Raw genomic sequence first — 20,638 nt, forward strand, 5'->3', positions numbered from 1 at the left:
GCACCCCTATGAAGGTTGTTGAGCTTCACAAAATGGGCAGTGACTATGAGAAAATAGCAAAAGTGTAGAAAATGCCCATTTCCACCATCAGGGCAATAATTAAGAAGTTCCAGTCAGCTGGAAATGTTATGAATCAACCTGGAAGAGGACATGTTTCTATATTTTCTCAACGCACTGTGAAGAGGATGGTTCGAGTGGCCAAAAAAATCTCATAACATCACAGCTGGAGAATTGCAGAAGTTAGTTGCGTCTTACGGTCAGAAAGTCTTCAAAATTACAATCCAAAGTCACCTACATCACCGCAAGTTGTTTGGAAGGGTTTCAAGAAAAATGCCTGTACTGTCATCCAAAAACAAACTCAAGTGTCTTCAGTTTACCAGACACTACTGGAACTTCAAATAGGATCGGGTTCTATGGTCAGAAGAAACCAAAATAGAGCTTTTTGGCAATAAACACCAGAGGTGGGTTTGACGCACACAGAGAGGTAGCCATATGGAAAAGTACCTAATTCCCACATTTAAATATGGTGGTGGCTCTTTAATGTTTTGGGGCTGATTTTCTGCCAGATGACCTGGACATTTTGTTGGGATGCATGTCATCATGGACTATCAAATATCAACAGCAGGACAATGATCCAAAATATACATCAAAATCAACACAAAAAGGGTTTACAGGGCACAAAATCAAGGTCCTGCCATGGCCATCCCAGTCCCCTTACTTGAAAACCTATAGAAAACCTGTGGGGTGAGCTGAAGAGGAGAGTCCACCAGTGTGGACCTCAAAATTTGAAGGATCTATGGATGTATTCTCCAACCTCATCAGGCATTATATGAAAGTATTTTTGTGATTCTTTTTTAAACAAAAGATCAAAAGGTTCACAGCCTTCTTTGCTCATATTCACCAAGGGTGCTAATATTAGTGGAGGACTCTGTAAGGTGGAGTTTTATTACTGAACACAGTATTTGTATAGGCAGCAGGGTGGTGCAGTTGGTAGCATTGTTGCCTCCAGAGTCTGGGGTTTGATCCTGTGTGGAGTTTTGCATGTTCTCCCTGTATTTGCATAGGTTTCCTTCAAGTTCTCCAGTTTAATGCCACTGTCTAAATACACTATATGGCCGAAAGCAGGGTTGGGAGGGTTACTTTAAAAATGTATTTTGTTACTGTTATCAATTACTTCATGCAAAATATAATCAGTAACGTAATCCAAGTATCACAGTATGAAATGAATGTAATCTGATTACTTTTGGATTACTTCAAAGTTACTTATGTAAATAAAGTCAAGAGAAACACAATATGATCTAAAATACTTTTTTAAAGTCTGAAAAAGAGGACATCTTAAATACTTTTATTTAGAGCTTAGTTTAAGCTTAAAACATGTTCAATATTTGGATTTGTTTTAAATAAATAAATGATCACTGTCCCTGATGCGGTTAACAAATTCTGGTTTTCAAAAAAGAGGACACTTTTTTGGGGGTGGGTTGGGGCATGTGTGTGTGTCTCAATAGTGTTCAAAACAGAGATACTATCAATGCAGACTTTAATACACTGAAAAAGACACACTATTAACATCTCATAAATATATATAAATAAAATTGGTTTCACTCTGCCCACGTTCTACATTTTTTCCTACATGCTGGAAGTGGTATTTGCGAGGCCAGCAGGGAGTGCTCACCATGTGGTCTGTCAGGGTCCTAATGCCCCAGCATAGTTACAGGGACACTATACTGTAAAAACATAAGTTTTTCGTATGAGATGTTAAACAGAGGTCCTTTGCTGCTATTGTCAAGCAAGTGTTTGACGCCGTACACAACAGGGCTTCACCTTCGCCAGTTTGCTGAGAGTAGGCTAATGGTTCAGAGGCAGGAATTTGGTCAATAGTTGCAGCAAGCCTTTTATAATTGACCAATTGGTGTGCAAGAAGAATTACAGAGAGGGGTTAAAGCAATGCAAATATGCGCACACATAATGACCATAAGCACATCATAATGAAACTAAAGCTGAATCCCAGATATTTTCTCAAATTTTTAAATCCTGTCCAGATGCTTTTTTAAGGTATGAAAAAGAGGACATATGTTCACCCTAACAAAAGCATTTCAGAGAACAATTTGTGTTAATTTATTTGCACATGCACCAGGAGGATGCTCATGTATGCCACGACTGATGAGAGAGAACCAGTATTATAATCAAAAAGATTAATTTATTTGGTTTTAAATGAAAAAAAAAAATTGTCATCCTGATAGTATTCACATTTTTTACAAAATGTACCTGTATTCTGATTACCTTATTTTTTGACATAACTGTAACAGATTACAGTTTTTGCATCCTGATTATGTAACGGCGTTACATATATTCCATTACTCCCCAAGCCTGGCCAAAAATATGTGGACACCTGACAATCACACACATCAGGGTGAATTCTCCTGCCTTGGGAAAATTCTCCTGCAGGGAAAACTCCTGCCTCCCAGTGTTACCGGGTTGGGCTCTGGATCCACAGGGTCAGTATTTGTGTTGTCTGTTGAGTATGCATGTGTTTATGATTAAAATGTCAATTATCAAATGAAATTGTGTATACGTAAAAAAACATTTTTTTAACTATAGTAAATAAAAAATATTTGGGGACCTTTCCTATTTATTCATTATTTTTTTCATTCTGTCTTGTGTTTGCATGTTTTATGTTTTCTTTTGGTGGGGACCATGGTGGCTTAGTGGTTAGCATGATTGATTCGGGGGGTTCGTATTTTTTCTCCATCTTGTGTGTGCTGTGTTGCATGTTCTCCCTGTGCTCCAGTCCAAAGACATGCATTGTAGGTGTTGATTGGCATTTCCAAATAGTCCGCAGTGTGTGAATGGGTGTGGGATTGTGCCATGCAACGGGCTGGCTCCCTGTCCAGGGTGTCCCCCACTCTGTGCAAAGAGTTTCCTGGGATAGGCTCCAGGCTCCCCGTGACACTGTGTAGGATGTGGTACAGAAAATGGATGGATGGATGGATGGATGGAAGGATGGATGGAAGGATGTTTTTTTTTTTATCTTTCTTAATGTTTTAGTTGCTGGTTGAATTTGTCTGCTGGTTGCTGGTTGTGACAGAGCTCCAGACCTAATTTTGAGGTGCGGATTTCCCCAGGTCTCCTTCCATGCATTATGCATGTCTGTGTGTCTGCTCGCTGTGGACTGAGTGCAATGTCTCACTTCCAGCTTGCCTGCAACTTTTATTGCTGACAGGGAGTTTGGTGTTTTTTTTTGTTTGTTTGTTTGTTTTTTTTTGGGGGTGTGTGTCCCATTCTGATGTTTGATGTAATAATAATAAATGAACCCCCATTTACAAGTTAATATGTACATGTAGACATTAACAGAAGATCTTTACCTGTGTCTACATAGGTTTTTACTGCTGCCACACGATTGGCTGATTGGATATCAGTGTATGAGTAGGTGTACAGGTGATCCCACTAAAGTGGTTGGTGAGTGTATACAGTATCAAAAACATTTTTAATCAGTATTCCCTCTACTTTGTTCTTCTTGAGCAAAATTTATTTCTATCAGACAGACCCTTCTGCCATTTGAGCAGAAATGGGTGACTGTGAGAGCTTTTGAATATTGGAAAATTTAAAATCGCCTACTAAGATCGTTGCTAGTGTATCTAAAGTGCTGTGAAAAATCATTTCCTGATTTCTTCTGTTTTTGTGTATATCTCATATTAAATGATTTAGATCTTTAAACGAAATATAGCATAAAACAAAAGCAACCTGAGTAAACACACAATACAGTTTTTTACATTTATTTATTTATTTTTATTGAAGCAAAAAAAAAGGTTATCCAACACCTATCACCCATGTGAAAAACTAATTGCCCCCTTACACTTAAAATCTGGTTGTGCCACCTTTAGCAGCAATAACTGCAACCAAACGCTTCCGATAACTGGAGATCAGTCTTTCACTTACTTCTAGGACTAGGATTTACTCTATCCATTGTCTTGCTGCATAATCCAGTTACACTTGAGTTTCAACTTACGGACTGAGAACCAGACATTCTCCTTTAGGATTTTCTGGTAGAGAGCAGAATTTATGTATCCCTGAATTCATTGCAAGTTTCCCAGGCCCTGAAGCAGTAAAGCATCCCCACACCATCACACTTCCACCACCATGCTTGATCGTAGGTATGATGTGCAGCAGTTCAAAAAAATTCTTTTTGTGGAATTCTGTGTTTGGTTTACACCAGATGAAGTGGGACCCCTGTTTTCCAAACAGTTCCACTTTCGATTCATCAATTCACAGAACATTATCCCAAATGTTTTGAGGCTCATCAAGGTGTGTTTTGGCAAAATTCAGACAAGCCTTAATGTTTTTCTGGCTTAGAGTGGTTTTCGCATCGCCACTCTTTCATGGATACCATTTTTGCCAAGTGTCTTTCTGACAGTGGAGTCATGAACAGTGACCTTTATTGATGCAAGAGAGGCTTGTGGGCCCTTCGATTTTGACCTGGGCTCTTTTGCAACTTGCTGGATGAGTAGTTGCTGTGCACCTGGAAGAATTTTTGAACTTCGGCCACCTCTGGGAAGGTTCACTATTGTGCTGAGTTTTTCCATTTGGAGATAGTGGCTCTCACTGTGGTCCTTTGGAGTCCCAGAGCCTTTCAAATAGCTTTGTAACCCTTCCCAGACTGATATATTTCAGTCATCTTCTTCTTCATCATTTCTGAAATTTCTTTCAACTTTGGCATAGTGTGTTACTGAATAAGACCTTTTAACCAACTTCATGATGTTGAAAAAGTCCTATTTAAGTGTTGATTTGATTGAAAATGGTTTTCAGTAATCAGGCCTAGTTGCATCTAGTCCAGCTGAACCCCATTATTAATGCAGTTTCGTAGATTTGGGGAATTAGTAACTATGGGGGCAAATACTTCTTCACACAGGCCAGTTGGTATTGGATAACTTTTTTTGCTTTAATAAATAACATTATCATTTAAAAACTGTATTTTGTGTTTACTCAGGTTGCCTTTGTTTTATCTTAGATTTTGTTTTGATTTCTGAAACAATTTGGTATGAGTTACACATGAAAACAGAAGAAATACATTTTCACAGCACTGTAGCCAGTGTTATTTGAGATTGGGAATGATAAGTTGATAAATTGATTGGGAATGATAAAATCGCTGATTTTATTTTTCTGTGCAGGAGCATAATCAGAAGTGTGCAACTTCAGAACCCACATGAAACTTAGATGGATCTGAGGGAACAATGTAATACTGCTTCATTTTGAAATCATTGCTTTACAAAGTTACAGTCTATTTATCAATCATGATCATGTTTATTACTTGGTTTGGAAGGGTTTGTCAATTTAGTTAATTGTGGGGTAACTTTGAATAGCAATTGGTCTACTTTCGCAACACAGATATTACAACCCTGATAGTGATACATATGACCATAATTCTTATAAGAATATTGGTCACATCCAAGCATTCTTCTAGAGTGGAAGAGTAAAAACTCTCACCCAGCTTGAATCTGCTCTGCTAGAAGATTTACCCTGTGGATTGGCTAGAGAAAGCATAAATTTTGATGTAGATGTAAGCCAAAAAACGAACCAGAGATGGGTGAACAATTCTTACTTGGCAGTTTTGGGGGGATGAGTCTAGTTTTCCACTGATTATGTCATTTTATTTCCCAGTGTGTGTATGATTTTGCAAATGTGGTATTTTCTAATGAGATAGGTCTGAGAATCATGCGTAAGCAGTTGAGAAAAGCTGCAATGCATGCTGTTACTCTCAAAGGTCCTGAAATGGCCTGAAGAAGTTTACCCTGTCTATCTATTGTTTACCTTTAGATTTTTCACCAACACAATACTGCTACTCATATGTGTTCAATGTCAGTGCCGTGTACACTGGAGGAATGTTTTTTTTTCTGGATTTTATGATTTTTTAATGATTAAATGAAAAATTTACAGTTTAATTAATAAAAATTCTATAAATAGATTACACTAAACTGATATGCATTCTTCTTTTTGATATATGCATTTCCCCATCATTGCTGTGTTGTCTCAAATTATAGACCCTTTTCCCTTTTTAAATTGTGGCTAGATAAGTGCACAAAAACATGATGACTGATGACCAGATGAGCCTAGATGAAGCTATAGATGTTCTTACATCAAATGGTACAAAAAAGCAAAGCAATCAAAACATAAATAGACAGATTGCAGGACTGATGAATTGATAGATCTTTGAGAGAAGGTCAAACTTCTTTGCTCACACTCTCAAACCATTGTGAAAAGAAGAGAAATTGATTACCACTCACAAAAGGGCTGAAATGACCAAGAAATTATTTTTCTGGGCAACGAACATTGTGTGAGTGAGAGCGTGCAAAAGTGTGAGGGGGAAAATGAACCACCAAATCTCTCTTTGTACAAAATGTCTCAAAAGTAACCACTGTCCTCTTCAGGTGTTGCTGGTGTTCCAGTAAAACGGCGACTCTACAAGAACAGAATAGATCAAAGTAGAGAGTTTCGCACGGCTGACCAACACTCACATGTCATGTTTGTCCCTCAACACTGTCCATATCCTGTACATTCTGCAAGTGGAAATACCTACTGTTACTGTAATGTCATCATTTTACTGTTCAAGATTCTTTCAACTACGAATTTAATATCCTGGATGTCAGTGGATAAAGCAGCAATGTGGCACCGTTGTGGTTTTCTATTAATTACATCTTGTTCTTCTGATAATGAACATCTCAAAGCCACATTTCTCCCTCTCGCTCACATACACATATTAGAAATAGACGTCTCGAAAAAAAATGAAGGCTTCTTTAATCACGTGATGTCTGTGTGCAGCAAGCTGTTTAAATGAACCGCCACTAATGCCTCAGTGATGAATAGAGAGACAAAACAGCCATCTACAACGACCAGAACAAATAGGCCTCAGACGCAAATGGAGATGGCACAATCGTCACATGCTCAGGGCCGGATATGTAGATAGAGTTTGAGATGATCACACCACAGAGACAGAGACGAATTAAGTCTAACAAACGAGTAAACACATTGGGTCTGATTGGGAGTGCACCGAAGCCTGTGCTAATCATAATTAATCACTTACTTATTAAGCGTTAATTACGCTTCGCAAATATATCCTCGCTATGCAGGCTCGGTGATTGAAGTTGTTGGGGGTAGATGAGACAGTATTAATCTATTCTTACTTATTAATTTTGCTAATTAAAACAACAACGCAGATATGAGTGGTTTTGGTGAAAGTGTTCCTGGCATAGGCTTCAGATCCACTGCAACCCAGATCAGGATAAAGTGGTTACTAAAGATGAGTGAGGAAATGAATGAATGAATAAATGAATGAGTGAGTGAGTGAATGAATGAATGAATGAATGAATGAGTGAGGGCTTTAAAAAAAAAAGAAAGAAAAGCAATAGCAACCCAAGCGTTACAGCCAGTAAATCATCTGATTCTGTTGGGGGATGGGGTTGCCTGTTTCTACGAAATCCATCTTAAGAAGATAACACCCCAAGTCATTATAATTAGACACATCCTTTACAAAAGATCTTGTTCGCTGAAGCTTAATCATCTATCTAACCAGTATGACAACCACGATTGCTGGCATGGTATTTTTCACGCCTTATGAATCATTTTTGTTAGGTAGAATTTCAATCTGCCTAACAGATTTATTTTTATCTTGTTCTGAATTCAGGCAAAACGTTTAAGAACGATTTTGATTGTATTAATAATTGCCTCAGTGGTATGTGATTCCTGTAATCGTTTTGTACCTACGGTTTACCCAATTGTCTTCATTCTCAGATTGTCTAGAGCCTACTAAAAACATGTTATTAGGTTCCCCATTTATTTCTCGCCCCTCTTTGAAAATGGCCCACCTGAGCGGGCTGATCGAGGGCGGGGCTCCGTAAAGACGCTAATGCTTAGTAATACGGGCCAGATATTATAATCTAAGCGCTGTCACAACACGTTAGCTCACTCAGACTGACGTTTCAATGCGAGCACGCACAGGTGACGCGACGGGCCAGGAATCGTCAAAAACAGACAAGTCTATTATATCATTCTCTCTCTCTCTCTCTCTCTCTCTCTCTCTCTCTTGCGCTCACACACACACACACACGAGCGCGCGCACACACAATTTGGGTGTCTATCAGAGGCTAACGATCCGTGCGCGCTCCTGTGGTCACGGTGCCGCGCGCTCCTCGTTGGTGATTTATGCGCAGGTGTAATTGAGTGTTAATAAAAGTGTGTCCGGAGCGCGTGTAATTGTGTGCTCTAGCCTTTCTGTGCGCAAGGGCAAGCATAATCGTGTGTAATCGATGATGTGAGTGTTTGTGCGTCTTAGAGAAGGGTGGATTTTCACAGAAACGCATTCAGTCTTTAATATACACAGTAGTGGCCGTGAAAATTGTCTAAGACGCAAAAGAGCTAGTGAGCAATAGAAACTATAAAAACGTTATAAAACGTTAATGAAAACATGTTTGATCGTTAAAAAGTTTTTTTTTCTCAGTTGCTCAGTGCTTTTTCATATGCCGGTGTGCATGCATGATATTTAAGTTTACTATTTGTAAGTTATGTTGCAGAAAATAACAGCATGTATGTTAGTTGTTGTTGTTGCTGGTGGTGGTGGTGTGTGTGTGTGTGTGTGTGTGTGTTAGACATGGTATATATGCAGGCACTTGGTAGATAGGCCCTGTTTAATTGATGCAGGCTGAGAATCGATCCCCCCGCCTGGCCTAATGAAGGCCTGATTGGTTTGTGAGAGCTGGCTGGTTCTGCTCAACTGCCCGACTACTCAACTAATCCACAGTGCAGCACATTAACAAACACACACACACACACACACACACACACACACACACACACACAAAACTCAATTTACCATCTCTCTTTCACTTGCACTCTAACATTCCCTACTCATGAGCACTAGCTCTCTTTTGTCGGTCTTATCTCTTTTCCAACACCCCCGTACTCACTTCTCAAACACCCTATTCAACCATTTCTCCATCTCCTTTTAGTCTCTTAGTATACCTAATAACATTAAACTTTGTCCTGACTTGATCAGTGGTGTCTGCAAGTGGCCTATATATGAGGCTCTAACACTACACAAATGTACAATGTCATCAGGGACATTTAATGGAAGCTGAGACATGAAATAAAACAGTAAAAATTTTCAGGGTCAGTATGTAAATTCTTGGAAATATAAGATAAAGGAAAGGTCTATTGTAAAACCATAACTCAGTAACTTACCTTACAGGGAAAAGATCCAAAATGTTGTTTATATTGTGCATGGAAGGTTGTATTAAATTGTTGTTCTCCCCTCTTAATATAACGGTTTATTTTCTACCATATTGCTATTCGTCAAGTAAACATCTGCTCTCGTTAATCACACTCTGTGTTGAAACTGTTAAATGATGTGACATGCTTGCCACAAAAAAGTGAGAAAGTGTTGTGGCTTTTATGTTGCTTCTAGGAATATTAGAATTATATCTTGGAACATTTCAAGTGTAGTTTTGTGATTGCAAGCTATGGCCTAAAGTTAAACGTTAAAAGATGGCTACTGCCTCTATGCAAACTTGATGAAGGGTCTTCGATTTAAAAGTAAGTTTTTTTTTTAATAAAACAATTTCTTTATGAATTTTCATTAATATTAATGTAAAGTACAGTGCAAAGATTATGGCCAAAAGTATGGGGACACCTGGCTATCACACCCATACTTTTTGAACATCCCATTCCATATTAATTCCCCCATCCCCCCCTTTGCTGTTATAATAACCTCCACTCTTCTGAGAAGTTTTGTCAGGGTTATAATCCCTAAGTTCTACTCGTTCAACTTTAAAATGCTAGCTATAATTCAATTCAATTCAATTCAATTTTATTTGTATAGCACTTTTTACAATAGACATTGTCTCAAAGCAGCTTTACAGAAACATATAAACATGGTACACAGATTTTAAAAGTGCAAATTTATCCCAATTGAGCAAGCCAGTGGCGACGGTGGCAAGGAAAAACCCCCTAAGATGTTAAGAGAAAGAAACATTGAGAGGAACCAGACTCAGAAGGGAACCCATCCTCATCTGGGTAACAACAGATAGTGTAAAAAAAAAAAAAGTTCATTATGGTATAAAGCATGGGAGAATTCTGTATGGGTCCAAGTACATCAATTAAGATTATACAACTTATTATAATTCCACCAAATTTTGTGGTGCTTATAGTTATCAAACTTTTACAACAAAGGTAAAAAAAAAAAAAAAAAAGTGCTTGCAATCAGCATGACAATGTCAGCTGTTATGCTGAGCAAAAGGGACTCATGCACATATGAAACAAACATGCCTGTCTTTGGTTGATATAAAACAATTGTATGCAGTTAATTAAATAGTAAAATAAATTTCTCAGTTCTTAATTTCTAGATATGTAAGATATGTAAAAAGGTTTTACCCAAAGTCTTACATAATCTAAATAAGATGTACAACAAAAGCTAGAGAACATTTAGAGAAATAGAATGTTTATTCTATTAGCCAATTTAGTTTTTAGGTAATTCATGCCCACTAATAAACATTACATTGAGTACCTTGTCAGTGTAGTTTGTATGTCACCTGATCTTCTTGTATTTTACAGTTATTGTTCTTAATTTGTCACATATATATTGGAAATAGTCACTCACTGACTAAAGCCTCAATCTTGTATGTGGCATCCCTCAGCCATTAATTGCTTATGTGTAGCTGTAACTGAATGGCAGCCTACAAGAGTGACACGCCACCCATGTAACTGTTCTAGTTGACATATTGGCCAAGCAGTGCAATAGCCACCTCTGCTGTTATCTGTCACTCTGTCACTCAGTGCTTGGGCAGTAGTACTCTGGATTTAGGCCCCACATCTCTTTGGCCTTTTAACTCATGACAGTTAAGATCAGCCCTGTTCAGTAAAACCTGATTTACAGATTAGAACATTCAGAAAACTTCTTGATGAACATGATAAACATGAAACTTGATTAACCACCCACCTCCACGCAAAGTGATTGATTTTAGAAAATTGATGTGTTTCGTTTTCATTTCAGAGAATTATAAGTCTGAATAGGAACCAGACTTTAAAGATTCTACACTCATTAGATTGACACCAGATAGTGTGATTATAAATCATTTCTCTTCTATAACTATATACTATAAAGTCAAACAGTAGTAAGTGTGTTAAAAGGATGTTCAATATGAGCATACTGTGAATTAAAATCCTGGAATAAGCACAGTAAGGCATTTATGAATATAGCAGCACTTCTTATGTATAAGTTAACAGTATCCAGGCAAGATTGTCCACTCAATATACTCAAATATAGTCCACTCAAACATAAAGTTTAGATATGGCCCTAATTTAAAACTTAAAATATGGCTACCTCTGTGCAAGCATGATAGGGGGCTTTCAATTTAAAAGTAAGACATTTTAATAAAACAACTTCTTTGTGAGTTTTCAATAATATTAATATAAGATTATGGCCAAAAGTATGTGGACACCTGGCAATCATACCCATATGTACTTTTTGATCATCCCATTCCATATTTAGTCCCCACTTTTCTTTTATATTAACCTCCACTATTCTGGGAAGGCTTGCCATGGTGTCTGGGAAACATTTCTGGGCCCCTTAGTTCCAGTGAAGGGAAATGTTAATGCTACAGTATACAAAGACATCCTATACAATGTTAAGGAGATCTTATTTAATTTAGAAAATTGATATGCTTAGTTTTCATTTCAGAGAAGTATAAGTCTGAATGGGAACCAAACTTTAAAGATTCTAAACACATTAGACTGACACTAGATAGTATGATTATAAATCATTGCTCTTCTATAAATATATACTATAAAGTCAAACAGTACTAAGTCTGTTAAAAGGATGTTCGATATGAGCACATTGTGAATAAAAGTCCTGGAATAAGCACAGGAAAGTATTTGTGATTATAGCAGCACTTGCTATGTGTAAGTCAACAGTATCCAGGTAAGATTGTCCACGCAGGCAGTGGTGAGGGTTAGGCATAAACTGTTTTTGGGAAGTAAAAATCTTTAAGCTTTTGCATGTGGGACTATCCATCCTTGAATCAAGATGAATTGGGCAGGGCCAGAGAGTAAGAGAAGCCACAAAAATAGAAGTGTGTCAGGAGCTGGCACCGGCATCACATCAGGTAGCACACTAACAGCTCAACAGAAAGAGAGTACTTTATTATGTATGCTCTGATCATACAGTGGTTTTAAAGGGTGTATATTGTGATCAGAATGTTATGACAGCAGCTAGAGTGAGAATTAGAAGGTTACACAGGTCTTGGTAGTACCCTGGGATGACCTTTACCTAAGAGAAAATCTATTAAGTACTGTGGTCCGAGGCCATTCACTACTTTATCAACCATCAATAGTATTTTATGATCAATATGCAATTTTACTGAGATATAATCAAACATTGTGGTTCTACTAAGTCCCTGACTGCTGCTTTCTGGACTAACTGGAGCCTATTTATGCATCTACTGAAACATTCAGGCATGGCAATAGTCCAACCTAGCAGTAACAAAAGCATGAACTAGTTTTCTGCATCATGTATCAACATTATATTTATTATCTTAGCAGTGTTTCTGACATAAAACAAATGCTGTCTATAACATGTAATATGATTTTATCTATAGTGCCCTCCTCTAACATTGGCATCCTTGGTAAATGTGACCAACGAATGCTGTGGAAAAATGTCTTTATTGTACCTTTTTATCTTTTGTTAAAAAAAAATTCACAAAAATAGTCTGTTCTCATGGATATCAAACAGTTGCAAACAAACCACAGGTTTATAAAAAAAAAAAAATTGTTAAATATAGGTGTGGAGCAATTATTGGCACAATTTTAGTCAATACTTTGTGCTACCTCCCTTTGCCAAGATAACAGCTCTGAGTCTTCTCCTGTAATGCCTGAAGAGGTTGGAGAATACATGGCAAGGGATCTGACACCATTCCTCTACACAGAATCTCTCCAGATCCTTCACATTTTGAGGTCCTCTCTGGTGGACACTCTTCTTCAGTTCACCCCACAGGTTTTCTATGGGTTCCAGGGGACTGGGACGGCCATGGCAGGACCTTGAGTTTGTGGTCAGTAAACCATTTTTGTGATGATTTGGATGCATGTTTTGGATCATAAGCTTTCTGGCAGAGTCAGTCAAGTTTTCATTTAATATCTGTTGATATTTGATAGAGTCCATGATGCCATCTATCCTAACAAAATGTCCAGGTCTGGAAATGTGCCAAAATGTGCCATTTCTCTGGCAGAAAAAACAGCCCCAAAACATTAAAGAGCCACCACCATATTTAACTGTGGACATGAGGTACTTTTCCATATGGCTACCTCTCTGTGTGCACCAAAACCACCTCTGGTGTTTATTGCTAAAGAGCTCTATTTTGGTTTCATCTGACCATAGAACCCGATCCCATTTGAAGTTCCAGTAGTGTCTGGCAAACTTAAGATACTTGAGCTTGTTTTTGGATGAGAGTAGAGGCTTTTTTCTTGAAACCCTTCCAAACAACTTGTGGTGATGTAGGTGACTTCGGATTGTAATTTTGAAGACTTTCTGACCGTAAGACGCAACTATCTTCTGCAATTCTCCATCTGGGATCTTTGGAGATTTTTTGGCCACTCGAACCATCCTCTTCAGTGTGTTGAGACAATATAGACACACGCCAATTCCAGTTTGATTCATAACATTTCCAGTTGACTGGAATTTCTTAATTATTGCCCTGATGGTAGAAATGTTCATTTTCAGTTCTTTTGATATATTCTCATAGCCACTTTACATTTTGTGAAGCTCAACAACCTTTTGCTCACATCACAGCTATATTCCTTGGTCTTACCCATTGTTATGAATGACTAAGGGAATTTGGCCTATGTGTTACCTCATATTTATACCCCTTTGAAACAGGAAGTCATGGTTGAACAATTTCCTGTTCCTAGTCACCCAGGCGTACTAGAATTCTTCATATGAATTCATATGGGTGCCAATAATTGTTGCACACCTACATTTAACATATATATATATATATATATATATATATATATATGTTATTCGCAATTGTTTGATATCCATGAGAGCAGAGTATGTTTGTGACTTTTTAACAAAAGATCAAAAGGTTAAACAATAAAGACAATTTTTCACAGCCTTCTTTGATCATATTTACCAAGGGGGCCAATATTACAATATTAGTGGAGCACACTGTATGTGAGTTTCAAATGAGGGACTGGAGTTAGTAATCACACCAAGATCACTGCTGCATATAATGCAACTGAAAGGTCATCAAGAGTTACTACATAATCAGAAAATCTCTTTCTAGCTACCTGTGGCCCTAGCAGAAGTACTTCTGTCTTGTCATAATTAAGCAGGAAGTTACTCAGCATCCAGTGTCTAATGTCCTTGACACATTTTGCTTTATTTATTAACCTAGTGTCTGTCATCTAGCTTTGCTCAAACATACAACGGTGTATTCTCAGTATACCAATGGAAGCTAAGACCATGTTTATGAATAATCATACCCAGATATAGCATATCTAGCATAAAAAAACAGTGGTCATAAGAACAGAGCCTTGTGAGAGCCAAAGTATTACTTTAAAACTCAAGAAACAAATACGTATAAATGCACTTATTGCTGATATAAACATTCTAAAGCTACTATTTATGTTTGACTACAAAAAAATATAAACCGTATGCTGGCTGACCAAAACATTTAAACAAGAAGATGCTATGTAGCATATTTTTAATGATGGCCTTTGTGAGTAAAGAAATGTGTGGGCCATGAAACTGGTGGCTCAACTCATGTTCTGGTTAGCTAGTGCAGAGTTCTCCACTAACTACCTTGGGCACACATGCACACAAACACACAGACACACACACACACACGTGCACACACGCACACACACACACACACACACACACACACACACACACACACACACACACACACACACACACACACACACACACACACACACACACACACACAGAGTTAAGTGGTGTGTGTTTACAGCTTGTTCATTTCCACTCTGCAACTCTTGGCTAAGGCAAGACGAGGGAGTTAAGGCAAGAGAGGGAGAGAAAAAGAGGGCAATCGGAAGAGAGAGGGGGGCAGTGTTTTTGTCCAGGAAAGAAATAGCCCTCTAGGTTGTAATTGGAGGCAGAGAAAGAGAGAAAGTGGGAGGGAGCGACAGCAGAAATTGCTTGGCTGTGGCTGTGTGGGATGATAGTGTTTTTGACAGGTAAATAAGCCTGTGATTGTCGACAGTTACACTGCACCTTTCTGACCCCGACACACACTGGCCTCCTCCATCTATATTTCACTCTGACACACACGCTGACTCTTTCTATCTTTCTTTCTTTCTTTAATTCTGGCCTTCTCTATCTATTCTTTCTCCCCTCACTTAATTCTTCTATCCGTTCCCAATCCTCTGACCCCTCAGATCCTTCTGAATGCCAAATGCATCACAGTATGCATACAATTATATGATCACATGCTATCATGCTGATGCATGACACATTACCATTTTAGTATCAAGACAGACCGATAGATAGATAGATAGATAGATAGATAGACAGACAGACAGACAGACTGATAGATAGATAGATAGATAGATAGATAGATAGATAGATAGATAGACAGACAGACAGGTAGACATACAGACAGATGGACAGAGAGACAGACAGACATGTAGATAGATAGATAGATTGATAGATAGATAGATAGATAGATAGATAGATAGATAGATGGCACACTCTAGGCGTATCTCTCCTTCTTCCTTCCTCTTTTCCCTTCCTTCTATCTTCCTATCCTCTTTTATCAAGTCAACAACCGTCTCTCCCCCTCCCCTCCTGTTCCCCACTTGCCTCCTTCCCTCCCTCTCTCTGCCTCTCTCACTTCAATCTCAAGTGTTTTCAATTTTATTCTAGAGTGGAATTAACTACCCCCGATGTCAAATTGCCGACGAAATCGATAATAATATCTTTACAAAAGAGGATATTCCAGTCTCTCGCGTCGGCTTTTGAAAAATGGAAAATTTAGCCGAGATTGATTCATTAGTTGACACGTTATAGGACGGTATAAGTATTGATCGCGGCCTGTCATGTCCCATCTCGGCTAATCGAAGCTGAGGCGCTCTGTCGATGGGCGCATTTTTCATAATTCCAACGCCGGGGAGAGAGACTAGCCGATGGAGGCGACTGCAAGGCACTGAGAGAAAAGGAGAGAGTGTATGAGGGGAAGAAAGATAGACGGGGGAGAGATGACTGGGGGGAAACAGGCAGGGGGCAAAGAGTGGAAGACCAAGAAATAGAGTGAAAAGAGGTATGGGGTAAAAGGGAAACAGGGGAGGGTGGAATGGAGGGGACTTTCGTGTCCACAGAAGTCTCCAGTGTCGAATGGAGGCCGGTTAGGGGGTAAAGGTAGGCTATGTTTATAGTGCAGGTATCGCCAGTGGGGCGTAAATAATTAATGCATTATCTAATTAAATTCAAACGATGAATAAACGAGATGGATGGGGAGAAGAGCACAGGAAAGGGACCTTTGTGGCGAGATTGAGGGGGGAGTAAGGGCACCAGGGCAGGAGGGAAGAAGAATGGGGTTTAATAGCGTGCGTTGAGGGCGGGAGGCTGTGAAAATGGGGAGATCGGATGAGGAGAGTGAGTGAACGGTGGGGTGGGTGGGGGGGCGGTAAATAGAAATCGAATGGCTCTGGTGCAAGAAGGAAAGAAGCTCCGAGGGTTAAAAAAAAAAAAAAAAAAAAATCAAGTGAAGAGGCAATGACGGTGATGGAGAAACTTTTGATAGTTGTGATGTTCGCTTGAAAAGTTATCTTTTGGATTAAGTGTAAGGCCTTCAATCTCCTTCAACATGTCATGCCCGCACATCACCCCGGACCTATTACCTAACACAGGCTACTCATCAGAGACCCGATTCTCGGGTTACTGGGCTTATTAGTTATAGCAAGAGCCATTCAATGTCAAGATGTGTACAAATGTCTCTCTGGAAGCCTGTATGCCTAATCTGTTTACCCTAAATCAACATTATAAGGAACGTTGCAGTCCAAAAGATGAACGGATGGCATGAAACAAGACCATGAACATACACAAATCTTACACCAAGCATATATATTCGTTTTATGTAATTATGCCATTTCATTACTCAGTTATGATTTGTAGACAAACCCTGGACTGGATTCTATTCTGGATGTGGATTGGACTCAAGTCAGAAATGCACAAATGCCAAAATAGTGTAGACGGCGCTATAATTAACACACACATCATAAAGAAGCTCAGTCCATACTGGTGATATGGACAGGTAGACAGTTTCCTAAAATATTTACAGGTAGTTATAGTTAGGAGATTTGTAATATGGTAGGCCTACAGTCTGTATGTTTGAAAAGTTTGATCATTTTGGTCATCTGAAAATCCCCTGTCTATGAGCAAAACACAGGGCAGATGGACGTTAGATTTTATTATACTGCATCACAATTATAGCTGAATAAATTAGACGAATAATCAAGTGGAGCTGATGAATACACGACTTACGAAAGAATTTGGTGGATTCAGATTACATGTGAACAGCAGAGAGAGGGATGAAAAAAAGAAGGAAACGTGGATGTGTATGTGAGATGGAGAAATACGGGGAGGGGTGAGCGGGGGTATCAGTACTTGGCAGTCTCTGAGTATCTCAGGTTCTCTCCGGCCTGGAAAAGCGGTCGATATTTAATTGTTATTGCTAGCATGGAACGCACGGAAGCGGTGCCTGTACGAAAATTTCTCATTTATTTGGTATTCTTGTGTTCTCTCCTTCTCTCTGCTCCCCCTCTCCGTTTTAGAGGAGCACTAGAAATGTTGGTTGGGGGTATTTAGACACTTTTGAGGTGGAATAAAAGAGGGGGTAGGTGATAGGGACAGCAGGAGAAAAAAATACAAGTTTTCGTCCTTAGACACATTGAGTCTCCCTTAAGCACTCGCAACCCCCGTCCTCATCCCCAACAGCCCTCCCTCGCCCCAACCTGTATATACCCCCACCTGTCCAAAATGAAAAATCCGTCATTTTCCATCAAACGTCCAACCAAATATTATCTACACTCCATTTCTAGAGATCGAACCTTATTTAGTTCGAAGGTATTCGCCATCTGTTTTCAAATTTCATTCCTCCGCCAACTTTATTTTCTCTGACTTTGGACAAAATTATAACCCGATCGATCCGCAATCTGCTCACCGTCTACATATATTTTCCGCGGCGGATTCCCTTTTTTGCTGTCAGTAGCTGGTCAATTTGTTTCTGCCGCTGGCACGAGATCAGCGCACTTGGTAGCTTCGTACAAGAGACTGAAACTTGGGCGCCAGCAGTTTGATGCAGAGGGGGTCGTACCCCACATCGAGTGCTACTCCACTCTCTCCTTCCTCCAACTCCCCCTTTCACACTTTTCCTCTCCTCGGCTCTCACTGACATGTTTCTTATTCTCCTCCTCCGCTTTGGTTGCTCTGTGCGCTCTCGCGCGTGACTCGCCACGTGCGCTTTCAGTGAGCGCTCGCCCCTCCGCGCGTCCCGAGATTAACACGCCGAGCGCAGACTTCGCAAACCTGTGGGGTAGGCGACCTGTCATTTCTCTCAAAGTTATATTTTTAAAGGTCACGTTCTCATTGCTTAGATTTAGGTTTAGTCTGCATTTGACTCTTGACATCTTCAAGATAACGCCAAGTGTCTATATCCTATTTCTATGCGTAGCATGAGATATACTGAGAACGGACAAGTCAAGTTGTGCGTCAGATGATTTTCTGTGGTTTCTAGTTGGTTTTGGGGCTGCAGACCTCGGGACCACGGAAATCCGAGTGCAAAAAGACAGAGCCAATGTGAGGACGCAGTGTCAGGTGAGTGTTTCCCTCTACTACTTCCCTCGGGACCCCGAAATTCTAACATTCTGGTGTGTGATGTGTGGTATACTGAAGCAAAGGCAAACAGCCCTTAGTCTAAAAGTACAGATGTTGTCCTGCTTTCTTTTACAACGCATTTGACTTGATAGTGCATTTTAGAACATTTCAGTTAAACATGGAGTTAAAACATTTCAAGGATTTGTCTGGTTTTTATAACTGTCAGCTTTATAAATTGACTTTGCTTGGGGATGAATCTGAAAACACCGTACCATTCCGTAGCTGGAGGGCGCGCAAAGGGCACGCGGGAGTGAAGTAAAAGGAACTAGAGATGTTGGGTGATATATGGTGCACTTGTCCTTGCATTGATTGTTTTGTTTGTAGCTAATTGTCGTGGCAGATAGATAGTCTGTCTGTAGAATGAAATATGATTGTATATTCTTGAAATTTTGCCAGTGATAGTCTTTGCTTGTCTAGTCTGAAGTTTTAGTTGGACTAAACATTTTTTTTTCAAGTGCATTGAAATACATTGAGATGGACAGCCACTTTATTCAGACATTCATATTTACCCATCAGAAAGCATCATGCAGGCTAGGCATGGTCTCACATGGTCTGGTCAACAATGCTGGTCCTGTAGTTCAGTTAAATCGGTGTTCCTAATTATTATTTTTTTTAGTTAACTACCAAAAAGAATGAAAATAATTAGCAGTTAGTAAGGGTTATGTACTGAATACTGTGAATGTATTACTACACTATGGTATTTACATAATGTGATACAAGTTGGATGCATTATAGTTTAGCTTGTCACTTAATTGAACTTGGGCACTTACAGATGCCTTTTGCACATAAGGCTTATTATTATAAAAGCACTGCCCCACTGAGACTCAAGAACACAGATGTCATGTCTAATTTTCCCATCCATATCCACTGCCAAAATGATGTGGCTCTCCAGTCAATTAGTAATTATTTTATTGTTCTCTTATGGCTTTTTTGGACTTTCTAAAGTTCCAAGTAAAAGGAACTAATACCAAAAATCACATAGTAGCATTAGGGAGTAGTGTATATATAATGATTAAGAGGCTTCCTTGGAATCTGGTTCTTTGATATAAATGGACTGAGTGTGCCCTGCACTTTGGGACTCATAAACTAAGCCTTGCTGTCTGAGGTTCATGCACTAAGTACTGCTCAGCACCTAGTCTGTGGAAAGATTAATATTGTCATGGCTGAAATGAGAACGCATTTATTTTAGAACCTTCAAAAGTTTTCAGTGCCATTGCAAGTGAGGATAAGAAATATATTGAACATATAGATGGTCCTGAAAATGCCAATCAACTGCCATCTTACTGAATTATATTTTATAGTTTTGAATGAATATGAATGTAACCAGTGTGTTGGTTTTTAGTTGCTATGTCCATATGCTATGCTCTTGTGGCTACCTCTATTAACCCTGCATTTCACAACTGAACTGAAGTTAATTTAGCCACATTAAGCCACACTCTGATCCCTAAACTGTAGAAGTATGCTTAATTACCCACAATTAAATGCCTATGCTAACGTGAAAATTACTCTGATATGGAATAAAGTGACATGCATGGGCAAGTGGAAAGCAAATTCATATGAAATAAGTTCTTAGGTCTATGATGGTTAACATAGATGACGGATTACTGTGTCAGAACCAAAACATGTAGGTTAAACTCCATGACCCTTTCAAAAGCATGTGCTTTGTCAATTTTCCCTAAATATCCAAAAGCTCTATGATTT

Source organism: Ictalurus punctatus, chromosome 23 (assembly GCF_001660625.3).
Source record: "Ictalurus punctatus breed USDA103 chromosome 23, Coco_2.0, whole genome shotgun sequence".
Classification (NCBI taxonomy): domain Eukaryota; kingdom Metazoa; phylum Chordata; class Actinopteri; order Siluriformes; family Ictaluridae; genus Ictalurus; species Ictalurus punctatus.